The sequence below is a fragment of the Schistocerca americana genome, unplaced genomic scaffold, assembly GCF_021461395.2.
Source record: "Schistocerca americana isolate TAMUIC-IGC-003095 unplaced genomic scaffold, iqSchAmer2.1 HiC_scaffold_97, whole genome shotgun sequence".
Taxonomy (NCBI): Eukaryota; Metazoa; Arthropoda; class Insecta; order Orthoptera; family Acrididae; genus Schistocerca; species Schistocerca americana.
The window spans coordinates 335001-342500 of NW_025726752.1; the positions used below are offsets into that span (position 1 = coordinate 335001).

At 53.7% G+C, this 7500-nt stretch overlaps 3 non-coding genes across 3 annotated transcripts in view; all 3 read right to left on the reverse strand.

Annotated features, from left to right (window-relative positions):
* Window positions 1-554, reverse strand: part of LOC124593070 — a 4223-nt gene extending 3669 nt beyond the window's left edge. The window contains exon 1 of the ribosomal RNA XR_006977818.1: window positions 1-554. This exon is cut by the window's left edge and continues 3669 nt beyond it. This is a non-coding gene — a ribosomal RNA (large subunit ribosomal RNA).
* Window positions 555-742: 188 nt separating this feature from the next.
* LOC124593112 lies at window positions 743-897 on the reverse strand. The gene has a single exon (XR_006977834.1). It is a non-coding gene; the product is annotated as a 5.8S ribosomal RNA (ribosomal RNA).
* A 351-nt stretch (window positions 898-1248) lies between these two features.
* LOC124592998 lies at window positions 1249-3158 on the reverse strand. The gene has a single exon (XR_006977749.1). It is a non-coding gene; the product is annotated as a small subunit ribosomal RNA (ribosomal RNA).
* Between the last annotated feature and the right edge of the window lie 4342 nt (window positions 3159-7500).

Here is a 7500-nt window from a genome sequence, read left to right on the forward strand (position 1 = left end):
CCGGACACGACCCCGCCGCGGATTGCTCCGCGCGGGCGGCCGGCCCCATCTGCCGAGGGCGGAGGCCTGTGGCCGGATGGGCGTGAATCTCACCCGTTCGACCTTTCGGACTTCTCACGTTTACCCCAGAACGGTTTCACGTACTTTTGAACTCTCTCTTCAAAGTTCTTTTCAAGTTTCCCTCACGGTACTTGTTCGCTATCGGTCTCGTGGTCATATTTAGTCTCAGATGGAGTTTACCACCCACTTGGAGCTGCACTCTCAAGCAACCCGACTCGAAGGAGAGGTCCCGCCGACGCTCGCACCGGCCGCTACGGGCCTGGCACCCTCTACGGGCCGTGGCCTCATTCAAGTTGGACTTGGGCTCGGCGCGAGGCGTCGGGGTAGTGGACCCTCCCAAACACCACATGCCACGACAGGCGGCAGCCTGCGGGGTTCGGTGCTGGACTCTTCCCTGTTCGCTCGCCGCTACTGGGGGAATCCTTGTTAGTTTCTTTTCCTCCGCTTAGTAATATGCTTAAATTCAGCGGGTAGTCTCGCCTGCTCTGAGGTCGTTGTACGAGGTGTCGCACGCCACACCGCCAGCCGGCTGTGCACGCTACCGAGTAAGTACCGGTATGCGAACCGCCAGGCGACGGGCGCGCATCGCACGTTTCAGGAGGCGCGGCCGGCCCCACAGGCGGCCGCGACGCTCCCAGGTCTGCGAAGCGGGGCAAACGCCGCGCGCTTCAGTATACGTAGCCGACCCTCAGCCAGACGTGGCCCGGGAACGGAATCCATGGACCGCAATGTGCGTTCGAAACGTCGATGTTCATGTGTCCTGCAGTTCACATGTCGACGCGCAATTTGCTGCGTTCTTCATCGACCCACGAGCCGAGTGATCCACCGTCCTGGGTGATCTTTTCTTAGTTTCCACTGTCTCTTTCAAGACAGTTGCATAGGCGGGACGTAGGCGTGTGGCGGCCCCTGTTCAAGCGTTCTGTGTCCAACGGCCTCACGGCCGATGGGCGTCGTACGGCTCCACACCGGAGCGGACAGGCAGTCGGGCGAAAGTCATTCAAAACCGGCGCCAGGCGCCAGGTGCCGCAGGCCAGCCGCTCCAGCGCTTCAGCGCTCGTACCACACAACATTGGCGTTAGTTTTGAGAAGCACGCGTGGTTCCGCACGCGGCGCACGGCTACTGCGAGCCGTACAGGTAGCGTGTTGCGCGACACGACACGCACATCGAACGACATGCAGTCTAGTCGGTAATGATCCTTCCGCAGGTTCACCTACGGAAACCTTGTTACGACTTTTACTTCCTCTAAATGATCAAGTTTGGTCATCTTTCCGGTAGCATCGGCAACGACAGAGTCAATGCCGCGTACCAGTCCGAAGACCTCACTAAATCATTCAATCGGTAGTAGCGACGGGCGGTGTGTACAAAGGGCAGGGACGTAATCAACGCGAGCTTATGACTCGCGCTTACTGGGAATTCCTCGTTCATGGGGAACAATTGCAAGCCCCAATCCCTAGCACGAAGGAGGTTCAGCGGGTTACCCCGACCTTTCGGCCTAGGAAGACACGCTGATTCCTTCAGTGTAGCGCGCGTGCGGCCCAGAACATCTAAGGGCATCACAGACCTGTTATTGCTCAATCTCGTGCGGCTAGAAGCCGCCTGTCCCTCTAAGAAGAAAAGTAATCGCTGACAGCACGAAGGATGTCACGCGACTAGTTAGCAGGCTAGAGTCTCGTTCGTTATCGGAATTAACCAGACAAATCGCTCCACCAACTAAGAACGGCCATGCACCACCACCCACCGAATCAAGAAAGAGCTATCAATCTGTCAATCCTTCCGGTGTCCGGGCCTGGTGAGGTTTCCCGTGTTGAGTCAAATTAAGCCGCAGGCTCCACTCCTGGTGGTGCCCTTCCGTCAATTCCTTTAAGTTTCAGCTTTGCAACCATACTTCCCCCGGAACCCAAAAGCTTTGGTTTCCCGGAGGCTGCCCGCCGAGTCATCGGAGGAACTGCGGCGGATCGCTGGCTGGCATCGTTTATGGTTAGAACTAGGGCGGTATCTGATCGCCTTCGAACCTCTAACTTTCGTTCTTGATTAATGAAAACATACTTGGCAAATGCTTTCGCTTCTGTTCGTCTTGCGACGATCCAAGAATTTCACCTCTAACGTCGCAATACGAATGCCCCCGCCTGTCCCTATTAATCATTACCTCGGGTTCCGAAAACCAACAAAATAGAACCGAGGTCCTATTCCATTATTCCATGCACACAGTATTCAGGCGGGCTTGCCTGCTTTAAGCACTCTAATTTGTTCAAAGTAAACGTGCCGGCCCACCGAGACACTCACTCAAGAGCACCCTGGTAGGATTGCAACGGGGTCCGCCTCGGGACGCACGAGCACGCACGAGGCGCGTCGCACGCCTTCGGCTCGCCCCACCGGCAGGACGTCCCACGATACATGCCAGTTAAACACCGACGGGCGGTGAACCAACAGCGTGGGACACAAATCCAACTACGAGCTTTTTAACCGCAACAACTTTAATATACGCTATTGGAGCTGGAATTACCGCGGCTGCTGGCACCAGACTTGCCCTCCAATAGATACTCGTTAAAGGATTTAAAGTGTACTCATTCCGATTACGGGGCCTCGGATGAGTCCCGTATCGTTATTTTTCGTCACTACCTCCCCGTGCCGGGAGTGGGTAATTTGCGCGCCTGCTGCCTTCCTTGGATGTGGTAGCCGTTTCTCAGGCTCCCTCTCCGGAATCGAACCCTGATTCCCCGTTACCCGTTACAACCATGGTAGGCGCAGAACCTACCATCGACAGTTGATAAGGCAGACATTTGAAAGATGCGTCGCCGGTACGAGGACCGTGCGATCAGCCCAAAGTTATTCAGAGTCACCAAGGCAAACGGACCGGACGAGCCGACCGATTGGTTTTGATCTAATAAAAGCGTCCCTTCCATCTCTGGTCGGGACTCTGTTTGCATGTATTAGCTCTAGAATTACCACAGTTATCCAAGTAACGTGGGTACGATCTAAGGAACCATAACTGATTTAATGAGCCATTCGCGGTTTCACCTTAATGCGGCTTGTACTGAGACATGCATGGCTTAATCTTTGAGACAAGCATATGACTACTGGCAGGATCAACCAGGGAGCTGCGTCAACTAGAGCTGAGCAGCCGGCCGCCCGGGAGTGTGTCCCGGGGGCCCGCGCGAACACGCAAGCGTCCGCTCAATTATTCTGCAAACAGGAGGAGGCTGAGCTCCCCTGCACAATACACCTCGAAACCCTCTCAGGTCCCGGCGGCGCGCAGCGCCGTCCTAAGTACTTGGTCGGGTTCGAGAGAGGCGCAATCGCCCGGAGTTTGGCGAGTAGACGCTTTAGGTGCGACCACCCGTGCTCCCAACTGAGCTTGCCGCTGCCGACAGAGGCCCGGGAGCGTGCTGTCGTGGCATTGCCGGCGGGAGACAACACGCGCCACCTACGGTGACCGGCAGCTCCAACGCCAGCGCCACAGAAGGACAAAAGCCCCACTTGGGTGCCGAAGCGAACTCTCCCAGCACAGCGCACGCGCCAACACGTCCGCACAGCTGCGATACAAACCACCTGCGAGAACCGCAGAGGCGACCGAGCAGCAGACGGCGTCGCGGCGCCGAGCGCCGGGCGGCGGCGCATCCTCAGCGCACACAGTCCTCAATCGGACCAGCACACTGCAGATGTCCACCGCGCTTCGCACCGGGCCCGCGAGGACCTACTTTGGCCGCACGGCGCCGCGTGCAGGGTGCGCCGGCGCGCAGCTGCGCCGCCTGCCGCCTCCGTCGGCCGGCGCGCCTGCCACTGGCCGCCCCCACCAGCCGGCTGTAGCGCGTGCGCCCACGCACCGCGCGGCCAGCACGCCGGGAGGCCCCCCCTCACCGGCCGGGGACGGTCCCACCCAGCCACCGCCGCGTATCGCTTCACACCCAGATGCCATTCACGTTCGTGGGCATGGTGGGTATCGCTGGAACAACCGGTTGGTAGCTCAACCGATCGTCGCCATCACTGATTCACCTCTAGCGAGAACAACCGCACCACAACGGTTTACCAGTTGTTCATTTGCATAACGTCACCAGCAAACGTAGGCGTCCATCGCCATTTGCAAATTCAACGATTGTTGCATGCCTGTGTCAGGTGTCACGACACACTATGTCTGCCCACATACACGCAACAACATGTGCACGCTTCGCGAACACGTGGAAGGTGGCCCCCGTACGTATGCGATGTCCATTGCGCGAACGACTGTCAACCGGCCTCTGTCGCATGTCGCAGATGTGGAACGCAGTGCACCATGCTATCACGGTGTGTGAGAAGAGACGACTACGTCTGACAACACGCGCCACTACATCAACAGACGGCTCATGCTGATCGCCATCCAGGGCATACCACACTGCAATCCAGCTCTTATAGGGAGACGACACGTAGCTGAGTGCACAACATTTGGACCGCATGGTTCGCCGTTGTTGGCGCAGTCGTTGTACGGTCACATGTACCACGATGTATCATTCAGTACATGAGGACCAATGTGCAGTACAGTGTGTGATTTGGACGTACAACATCAGCGGACAGTTGACACAGGCCGTACCACAGCGTAGGCTAAGTGCTTCGCACATGCGAATGCCAATGAACAACTGCAAATGCCAATGAACAACTGCAAAGGGCATTGAGCATGTACGTCCTGCTGCCATCCACATTACAGTGTATAGCTGCAAGGTGTTTAACATGAAGCGATACACTGGGGACCGGGCAGTGCGAGTAGCAAACTATATTGCGGGGGTTGCAGTTAGGCAACACTACACTAATTTAACGCGTCGTATGACAATTACAGAGCAGGTTAAGGCCCAACGTGTGTTGGGTTAAGGCCCAACGTGTGTTGGGTTAAGGCCCAACGTGTGTTGGGTTAAGGCCCAACGTGTGTTGGGTTAAGGCCCAACGTGTGTTGGGTTAAGGCCCAACGTGTGTTGGGTTAAGGCCCAACGTGTGTTGGGTTAAGGCCCAACGTGTGTTGGGTTAAGGCCCAACGTGTGTTGGGTTAAGGCCCAACGTGTGTTGGGTTAAGGCCCAACGTGTGTTGGGTTAAGGCCCAACGTGTGTTGGGTTAAGGCCCAACGTGTGTTGGGTTACGTTAAGGGGCAATGTGGGTTACGTTAAGGGGCAATGTGGGTTACGTTAAGGGGCAATGTGGGTTACGTTACGGCGCAATATAGGTTACGTTACGGCGCAATATAGGTTACGTTAAGGCGCAATATCGGTTACGTTAAGGCGCAATACAGGTTACGTTAAGGCGCAATACAGGTTACGTTAAGGCGCAATACAGGTTACGTTAAGGCGCAATACAGGTTACGTTAAGGCGCAATACAGGTTACGTTAAGGCGCAATGCAGGTTACGTTAAGGCGCAATGCAGGTTACATTAAGGCGCAATACAGGTTACGTTAAGGCGCAATACAGGTTACGTTAAGGCGCAATACAGGTTACGTTAAGGCGCAATACAGGTTACGTTAAGGCGCAATACAGGTTACGTTAAGGCGCAATACAGGTTACGTTAAGGCGCAATACAGGTTACGTTAAGGCGCAATACAGGTTACGTTAAGGCGCAATACAGGTTACGTTAAGGCGCAATACAGGTTACGTTAAGGCGCAATACAGGTTACGTTAAGGCGCAATACAGGTTACGTTAAGGCGCAATACAGGTTACGTTAAGGCGCAATACAGGTTACGTTAAGGCGCAATACAGGTTACGTTAAGGCGCAATACAGGTTACGTTAAGGCGCAATACAGGTTACGTTAAGGCGCAATACAGGTTACGTTAAGGCGCAATACAGGTTACGTTAAGGCGCAATACAGGTTACGTTAAGGCGCAATACAGGTTAGGTTAAGGCGCAATACAGGTTAGGTTAAGGCGCAATACAGGTTAGGTTAAGGTACGACATAGGTTAGGTTAAGGTACGACATAGGTTAGGTTAAGGTACGACATAGGTTAGGTTAAGGTACGACATAGGTTAGGTTAAGGTACGACATAGGTTAGGTTAAGGTACGACATAGGTTAGGTTAAGGTACGACATAGGTTAGGTTAAGGTACGACATAGGTTAGGTTAAGGTACGACATAGGTTAGGTTAAGGTACGACATAGGTTAGGTTAAGGTACGACATAGGTTAGGTTAAGGTACGACATAGGTTAGGTTAAGGTACGACATAGGTTAGGTTAAGGTACGACATAGGTTAGGTTAAGGTACGACATAGGTTAGGTTAAGGTACGACATAGGTTAGGTTAAGGTACGACATAGGTTAGGTTAAGGTACGACATAGGTTAGGTTAAGGTACGACATAGGTTAGGTTAAGGTACGACATAGGTTAGGTTAAGGTACGACATAGGTTAGGTTAAGGTACGACATAGGTTAGGTTAAGGTACGACATAGGTTAGGTTAAGGTACGACATAGGTTAGGTTAAGGTACGACATAGGTTAGGTTAAGGTACGACATAGGTTAGGTTACGGTACGACATAGGTTAGGTTACGGTACGACATAGGTTAGGTTACGGTACGACATAGGTTAGGTTACGGTACGACATAGGTTAGGTTACGGTACGACATAGGTTAGGTTACGGTACGACATAGGTTAGGTTACGGTACGACATAGGTTAGGTTACGGTACGATATAGGTTAGGTTACGGTACGATATAGGTTAGGTTAAGGTACACATTGTTGTAAGGAAAGGTTTAATGGGGGGCGGGGCGGGGCGGCCGGTTTGTTGATTGTGATTATAGTAAGTGGATGCCTGCGGCATCATCTGATTTGCCACGTCAGGATGCACCTTTGGCTCATGACAGGCGGCGCTCTCATTCCATGCTTGTGGCAGACCTGTGTCTTTCATTCCTGCCATTGTTTGTGTGCTGTGAGAGGAGGCAGTATTGTGATGTTGGGTGCACCCCTGTGTAGGACATGTGTGGGTGTTGGTGGCTTGGCTGAGCAATGGTGGTTGTCGGGTGGGTGGGATATTCTGTTTTCTGAGTGGACCTCCCAGTCTGGTTATGACAGTGTGGATTGTCTAATGTGGCGGAGAGGATGCACTGGGTGTTGTTCCATGCTGGTGCTTACATATTGTCTGTGTGCGTGTTACAGGCAGAGAGTAGTGCGTGATAAGGGTGTGTGGCTGACGTGTGGTTGTGATTGTGAGCAGAGTCTTTCAGCATGTATACGGACAGTTGTATACATTATCTGTATTCTGATGGCTCTATCTATTACTAATCAGCGCCGTGTATACGTTTAATCCGGTTCCAGTCGAAACTGTTGTATCTCTGTACATTAGTGACACGGCGAGCCCGCTATGTAGTTACTCGTCTCGGCAGCTTCCACCGGTGTATGGCAAATGATTATAAGGAATCAGTCTAGTCGTCAATACCGATGGTGTGACGTCACATGTCTGGGGTGGGGGACGCTGCGCCCTTCCGGTGGGTCATGGC